Source organism: Mastomys coucha, unplaced genomic scaffold (genome assembly GCF_008632895.1).
Source record: "Mastomys coucha isolate ucsf_1 unplaced genomic scaffold, UCSF_Mcou_1 pScaffold12, whole genome shotgun sequence".
Classification (NCBI taxonomy): domain Eukaryota; kingdom Metazoa; phylum Chordata; class Mammalia; order Rodentia; family Muridae; genus Mastomys; species Mastomys coucha.
In genome coordinates this window covers 75,540,921-75,549,376 of record NW_022196894.1, presented here as the reverse complement: position 1 = coordinate 75,549,376, position 8,456 = coordinate 75,540,921, and positions in this window count along the sequence as shown.

Below are 8,456 nucleotides of genomic sequence, written 5' to 3'. Positions count from 1 at the left end.
AATGTGTTTATTTATAACTTTCTGTTTTTTAACTATAAAAGCTTCATGAAGTTGTTTCTACATGGAAACATATTGTTTGGGACAACCTTGTCTTAGTTACTGTCCTATTGCTATGAAGAGGCACCATGACCAAGACAACTCTTACAAAAGAAAGTACTTAATTGAGAACTTGCTTACCATTTTGGAGGATTAGTCCATGATCCTCATGGAAGGAAACAGTCAGGCAAAGAGTTGAAGCAGTAGCTGAGAGCTTTACATCTTCACCCATAGGCAGAAGACATGAACAGAGAGACTTGGCCTGGCATGGGCTTTTGAAACCCCAAATCCCACTCACAGAAACACACTTTCTCCAATAAAGACACACCTACTCCAACACGGCTACATTTCCTAATCCTTCTCAAACAGTTCCACCAGTGACTATGCACTCAGATATATAAGCCTATGAGGACCATTTTCACTTAAGCCATCACAAACTTGAATCTGTGTTCCTGAGGCAGGGTCACTCACATTTGGCTCAAGAATTAAACCATCTCTTATTCTCTTTAAAGTAAGATCCAGGTTTTGCCTGAGCACTGCTTTCATTTAGAAAGCAAGCCTTCTCAATAGCCTAACCACCTATGGGAGGCCCCCACCTCTCAATACTATCATTTTGGTAACATCTGAGTTTTGGAAGGAACACGCTGAAACCGCACTAGCATAACTCTACCCTAGAAGAGGCAGTCATCCATGTATTAGATCAGCTTTTGTTCTTTTTTTTTTCTTCCCACCCTCCCAGCTTTTGTTCTTAATGGCTGCACTGTCCCAAATACTGTAGCAAATCTTTGGTTAGAGAGAAGATTGCTTCTAAAAACAGACATCCAATCTTCTTTCCCACGCCTCTCATGTAACCGTTTACATGAGGAATGGCCCTCCAGCCCTCTCCATAATCTGGGGCACATGAACACTTGGTTCCCAGTCGATGGCACAGTTTGAGGAGGTGTAGAAAGTGGGGCCTTGATGAAGGAAGTTGTTCCTGGGGCCTGGCTTTGAGAACTGAGAGCCTCGCCCTCCTCCCAGTTTGTTCTCTTTGCTCTGTTTAAGATCCGAGCCTTGGAATTTCTGCTCCTGCTGCCATGTTTGACTTTTATCCCTCTGAGACTACAAGTCAAGTAAAGGTTTCCTCTATAACTTGCCTGGATCGTGGCGTTTTGTCAGAGCTGCAGACAAGTACATTCCCTGTACCTCACTCAACACATCGCCCCACCCTCTCTGCCACAAGATGCCTAAAACAGATCAAGTTTTTTTTTTTTTTTCTGAAAAAAAAAGAGGAATTTGTTTTCATTGTGGATTTGTGTGGCTGTTTGCTGGGGAGGGGCATGCATTCTATGCATGTGCGTGTAGAGGACAAAGGATAATTTTGGCTATCAATCTCAGGTACCATCCACCTTGTTTATTAAAATAAGGTCTCCCATTGTTTTGGAACTGACCAAATAGGGTAGGCCAGCTATAGAGGGATTTTTTGCTACACTGCTTTGGCTCCCAGAAGAACACACACACACACACACACACACACACACACACACACACACACACACACATAAACATACACACACAGCCAGGAGCTATCTGTGGATCCTTGAATAAAAGATACACACCCATTAGCTTACTTTTAAAATGCCTTGGCTACCTCAAATACTGGGAACTCCTAAACCTTCACATGCTACCCTAGGCCCAATTGGGGAAGTGGCCAGTGGCCACACACTCGAATTCTGACATTGATCATAGGCTCCCTCTCCCACACCTCTCCTCTTCCATCTCACACTACATCCTCGAGATTTTCCAGTTCCTCTCTGTGTCCTACCCAAGCAACTCTAAGTGTCCTGCCCCATGCCCAGCCATTACCCATTGGCATCTTTATTGATCAATCAAAAAACAATTGGGGACAAGGACCTTCAGCATCTGGGCCACTGAGCCTCAGAAATCTACCTGTTTCTGCCTTCTCAGCACTAGGATTTTAATTAAAACATCACACCTAGCTCACACTTTCTTTCTTCCTTTCTTTTCTCTCTCTCTCTCTCTCTCTCTCTCTCTCTCTCTTTCTCTCTCTCTCTTTCTTTCTCCATTTTTTTTTTAGCCTAGACTGAATATAGAACTTAGGGGTGCACAAAGCATTTTACATCTGAGCTATCTCACCAGCCCAGGGGTTTATTTTCCTAATCCTTATGTGGCTCATTTACAAATGTATACTTTTAAGTCTACTTATCAGCATGTCTTTGAAAATACCTTATTAGTTAGCAGTTGTTTTGGTTATTGATTTTATGTGTCAGTTTGCTAATATAGTTCTCAGTTTGCTCAAACACTAGTCTACATGCTAGTGTGAAGGATATTTTCTAAACGTGACTAACATTCGTAATTAGCTGCATGAAGCATAGTAGTTATTCTTAATGAGCAGATCTGAGTGTCAATCAGTTGAAGGCCCAAAATGCAAAACCTGAAGTTTCTCAAATAAGAAATTGTGCCTTGATCTTCCCGGTCGACAACTGCATCAGGGGTATGTGGTGGAAGATCAGGTGGTCCAGTACTCCCCACACACACACACACACACCTACACCCAGAGACAGCTTGACTCCCAGGAGGTCTGTTATAACCAGGCTTTCAGATCACTGAGAGCTCCAGACTCCTACCATACCCAGAGACAGTTTGACTCCCAGGAGATCCATCATAACCAGGCTCACAGGAGGGACAGGCTTCAGTAAGAGACAGCAAGGTCAGTTAACACCAGAGATAACCAGGTGATGAGATGCAAGTGCAAGAACATAAGCTACAGAAACCAATGCTACTTGACACCATCAGAACCCAGTTCTCCTACTACAGCAAGCCCTGGATAGCCCAATACACCTGAAAATCAAGATTTTGACCTAAAATCCCATCTCATGAAGGTGATAGAAGACCTTAAGGAGGACACAAATAACTCCCTAAGGAATACAAGAGAACATGGGAAAACAGGTAGAAGCCCTTAAAGAGAAAATCAGAAATCTTTTAAAGAAATACAGGAAAACACAATCAAACTGGTGAAGAAATTGAACAAAGTCATCTAGGATCTAAAAATGGAAATAGAAACAATAAAAGAAGACAACTCTGGAGATAGAAAAACTAAAAAAGAGAGCAGGAGTCATAGATGCAAGCATCCCTAATAGAATGTAAGAGATAGAAGAGGGAATCTCAGGAGTAGAAGATACCATAGAAAACATTGACATAACAGTCAAAGAAAATGCAAAGTGCAAAAGGCTCCTAACTTAAAACAATCAAGAAACCCAGGAGGCAATGAGAAGACTGAATCTAAGGATAAGAGGAGTAGAATAGAGTAAATATTCCGAACTCAAAGAGCCAGCAAACATCTTCAACAAAATTATAGAAGAAAACTTCTCTAACCTAAAGACAGAGATGGCCATAAACATACAAGAAGCCTACAGAACTCTAAACAGATTGGACCAGAAAAGAAATTCCTCCAGTCACATAGTCAAAACACTAAATACACAGAACAAAAAAAGAATATTAAAAGCTGTAAGGGAAAAAGGCCAAGTAACATATAAAGGCAGAACTATCAGAATTATATCAGACTTCTCAACAGAGACTCTAAAAGCCAGAGAATCTTGGACAGGTGTCATGCAGACCCTAACAGAATACAAATGCCAGCCCAAGCTACTATACCCAGCAAAACACTCTCAATCACTATAGATGGAGAAAACAAGATATTCCATGACAAAACCAAATTTAAACAATATCTTTCCACTAATCCAGCCTTACAGAGGATAATAGAAGGAAAACTCCAACACAAAGAGGGAAACAACATGCAAAGAAAACAAAGAAATTATCATCTCACAACAACCCTAGAAGAAGAGAACCATACAAACATAGTACTACCTCTAACAACAAAAATTAAAGAAACCATCAATCGTTGATCTTTAATATCTCTTAACGTCAATGGATTCAATTCCTCAATAAAAAGACATAGGCTAACTAACATACTGGATATGTAAACAGGACCCAGCATTTTGCTTCATACAGGAAACACACTTCCATAACAAAAACAGACACTACCTCAGACTAAAAGTCTATAAAAAAATTTTCCAAGCCAATGGTCTCAAGAAACAAGCTGGAGTAAACATTCTAATATCCAATAAAATAGACTTTGAACCAAAAGTTATCAAAAGAGATGGGGAAGAACACTTCATATTCATCAAAGGAAAAATCCACCAAGATGATCTCTCAATTCTGAACATCTACAGTACAAAGGCAAGGGCACTCACATTTGTAAAAGAAATGTTACTAAAGCTCAAAACACACATTGATCCTCACACAATAGTAGTGGGAGACTTCAACACCCAACTCTCACCAATGGACAGCATACAAACAGAAACTAAATAGAGACACAGTGAAACTAACGAGTTATGAACCAAAAGGACTTAACAGATATCTACAGAACAATTCATCATAAAACAAGAGAATATTTCTTCTCAGAACTTCATGGTACCTTCTCCAAAATTGACCATATAATCGGTCACAAAAGGGCCTCAACAGATACAAGAAGATTGGAACAATACCATGCATTCTATCAGATCACCACTGACTAAGGCTGGAATTCAATAACAATGGAAAGCCCACATGATCATGGAAACTGAATATCTTTCTACTCAATAATAACTTGGTTAGGGAAGAAAAAAAGAAAGGAATTAAAAACTTTCTAAAATTTAATGAAAATAAAGGCACAGCATACCAAAACTTATGGGACACAATGAAAGCAGTACTAAGAGGAAAACTCATAGTACAGAGTGCCTTCATAAAAAAATTGGAGAGATCCTACACTTGCAACTTAACAGCATATCTGAAAGCTCTAGAACAAAAAGAAGCAAACAAACCCAAGAATAGACAGCAGGAAATAAACAAACTCAGGGCTTTAATCAACCAAGTAGAAACAAAGAGAACTATACAAAGGATCAACAAAACTAAGAGCTGGTTCTTTGAAAAAAATCAACAAGATAGATAAATCCTTAGCCAACCTAACTAACTAAAGGGCACAGAGACAGTACCCAAATTAACAAAATCAGAACTGGAAAGGGAGATATAACAACAGAAACTGAGGAAATCCAAAAAATCTGCAGATTCTACCACAAAAGCCTATACTCAACAAAACTGGAAATTTTGAATAAAACGGACAATTTTCTAGACAGATACCACATACCAAAGAACCAGATAAACTATCTAAACAGTCCCATAATCCCTATGGAAATAGAAACAGTTGTTAAAAGCCTCCCAACCAAAAAATAAAAAGCCCAGGGCCATATGGTTCTAGTGCAGAATTATATCAAACCTTCAAAGAAGACTTAATACCAATACTTCTCAAACTATTCCACAAAATAGAAACAGGAAGAACTCTACCTAATTCATTCTATGAACCACACCAAGACCCAACAAAGAAAGAGAATTTCAGACCAATCTCACTTATGAATATCAATGCAAAAATACTGAATAAAATTCCCACAAACTGAACAATCAAAACCATCATTCACCCCAGTCAAGTAGACTTTATCCCAGGGCTGCAGGGATGGTTCAATATACAGAAATCCATCAACATAACCCACTATATAAACAATCACAATGAAAAAAAAAATCACATGATCATCTCATTAGATACTGAGAAACTTTTTGACAAAACACCTCTTCATGGTAAACATCTTGTAAAGATCAGGAATTCAAGGCACATACCTAGTTTAATATTTAAAAGCAATATACAACAAACCAACAGCCAACATCAAATTAAATGAAGAGAAACTTGAAGCTATCCCAGGGACTAGGCAAGACTGCCTACTCTCTCCCTATGTATTCATTATACTTCTTGAAGTTCTAGGGAGAGCAATTAGGCAAAAGGGATGAAAGGGATGCAAATTGGAAAGGAAGAAGTCAAAGTATCAGTATTTGAAGATGATATGATAGTATGCATAAGTGACCCCAAAATTCTACCAGAGAATTCCTACATCTGATAAACAACTTTAGCTAAGTGGCTGGATATAACATAACTCAAACAAATCAGTAGTCTTTTTCTACACAAAGGATAAATAGATTGAGAAAGAAATTAGGGAAATAACACCCTTCACAATAGTCACAAACAATATAATATATCTTGGTGTGATTCTAACCAAAGAAGTAAAAGATCTGTATGACAAGAACTGCAAGTCTCTGAAGAAAGAAACTGAAGACCTCAGAAGATGGAAAGATCTCCCATGCTCATAGATTGGCAGGATTAATATGGTAAAAATGGCCATCTTGCCAAAAGCATTCTACAGATTCAATGCAATCCCCATCAAAATTCCAACCCAATTCTTCACAGAGATAGAAAGAGCAATTCTCAAACTCATCTGGAATAACCAAAAACCCAGGATAGTGGTAACAATTCTCAACAATAAAAGAACTTCTGGGGGAATCACCATCCCTGACCTCAATCAAGCTCGACTACAGAGCAATCATGATAAAAACAAAACAAAACAAAACAAAACAAAAAAACAACTGCATGATCTTGGTACAGAGACAAGCAAGTAGATCAATGGAACAGATTTGAAGACCCAGAAATAAACCCACACACCTATTGTCACTTGATCTTTGACAAAGAAGCCAAAACTATACAGTGGGAAAAAGAAACCATTTTCAACAAATGGTGCTGTCCAACTGAAGGTCTGTATGTAGGAGAATGCAAATTGATTCATTCTAATCTTCTTGTACAAAGCTTAAGTCCAAGTGGATCAAGGACCTCCACATAAAACCAGATACACTGAGTCTAATAGTAGAGAAAGTAGGGAAGAGCCTTGAACATATTGGCACAGAGAAAAATTTCCTGAACAGAATACCAATGGCTCAGGCTCTAAAATCAACAATTGACAAATTGGACCGAATAAAGCTGAAAAGCGTCTGTAAAGCAAAGAACACTGTCAGCAGAACAAAATGGCAACCAACAGATTGAGAAAAGATCTTTACCAACCCTACATCCAATAGAGGGCTAATATCCAATATATACAAAGAACTCAAGAAGTTAGACTCCAGAGAACCAAACAACCCAATTTTAAAAATGGGGTACAGAGCTAAACAAAGCATTCTTAACTGAGGAATCTCCAGTGGCTGAGAAACACCTAAAGAAATGTTCAACATCCTTAGTTGTCAGGGAAATGCAAAGCAAAATGAACCTGAGATTCCACCTCACACCAGTCAGAATGGTTAAAATCAAAAACTCACATGACAGCAGATGCTGGCAAGGATGTGGAGAAAGAGGAACACTCTTTCATTGCTGGTGGGATTGCAAGCTGGTACAACTACTCGGGAAATTAATCTGGTAGTTCCTCAAAAAATTGGAAATAGTTCTACCTGAAGACCCAAATATACCACTCCTGGGCATATACCCAGAAGATGCTCCAACATGTAATAAGGACACATGTTCCACTATGTTCATAGCAGCCTTATTTGTAAAGCTACAAGCTGGAAACAATCCAGATGTCCCTCAACTGAAGAATGGATAAAAAAAAAAACCAAAAACATTTACACAATGGAATATTACTCAACTATTAAAAATGACAACTTCACAAATTTTGTACTCACTGATAAGTGGGTATTAGCCCAAAAGCCCAGAATACTCACAGTACAACTCATGGACCATATGAAGTTTAACAAGAGGGAAGGGCAAAGTGTGGATGCTTCAATCCCACTTAGAAGAGGAAAAAAATAATCACAGAAAGCAAAGGAAGGGAGGCAGGGAGGGGACTGCATGGAGAGGGGAGTGAGGAAGGCAGGGAGGGAACCTTGAGGGGAGGGAGGGAGGGAAAAAAGGAGGGGCAGCACCAGGTATGGAAAGAGACAGGAGAGAAGTCTAGAGGTCCAGGAGAATGAATAAAAATAGGTAGTGGACAGGGAGTGGAGTGTTGGGGAGAAACCACTAGAAAGTTTCAGAGCCAGGGATGCCAGATGCTCCCAGGACCCAGTGGTCGAAATACCTAACAGTGGGGAGATAGAACCTGAAGATTCTACCTCCAGTAGCTAGACATGGCCTCCCATGAAGGGATGGAACCACCCACCCATCTCAAAATCTTTAACCCAGAATTGTTCCTGTCTAAAAGAAACCCAGGGACAAAAAAAAAAATGGACCAGAGACTGAAGGAAAGGCCATCCAGAGACTCCCCCACCTTGGGATCCATTTCATCCACAAACACTAAACTCCAACACTATTGCTGATGCCAAAAAGTGCTTGCAGACAGGAGCCTGTTCCCTGATAGGTTCTACCAGCACCTAAGCCAAATGCAGGTCCTCACAGCCAACCATTGGACTGAGTCTGGGAACCCCAATGGAAGAGTTAGGGGAAGGGCTGAAGAAACTGAAGGGGATTGAAACCCCATAGGAAGAACAACAATATCAACCAACCAGACTCCTCCCCCCCC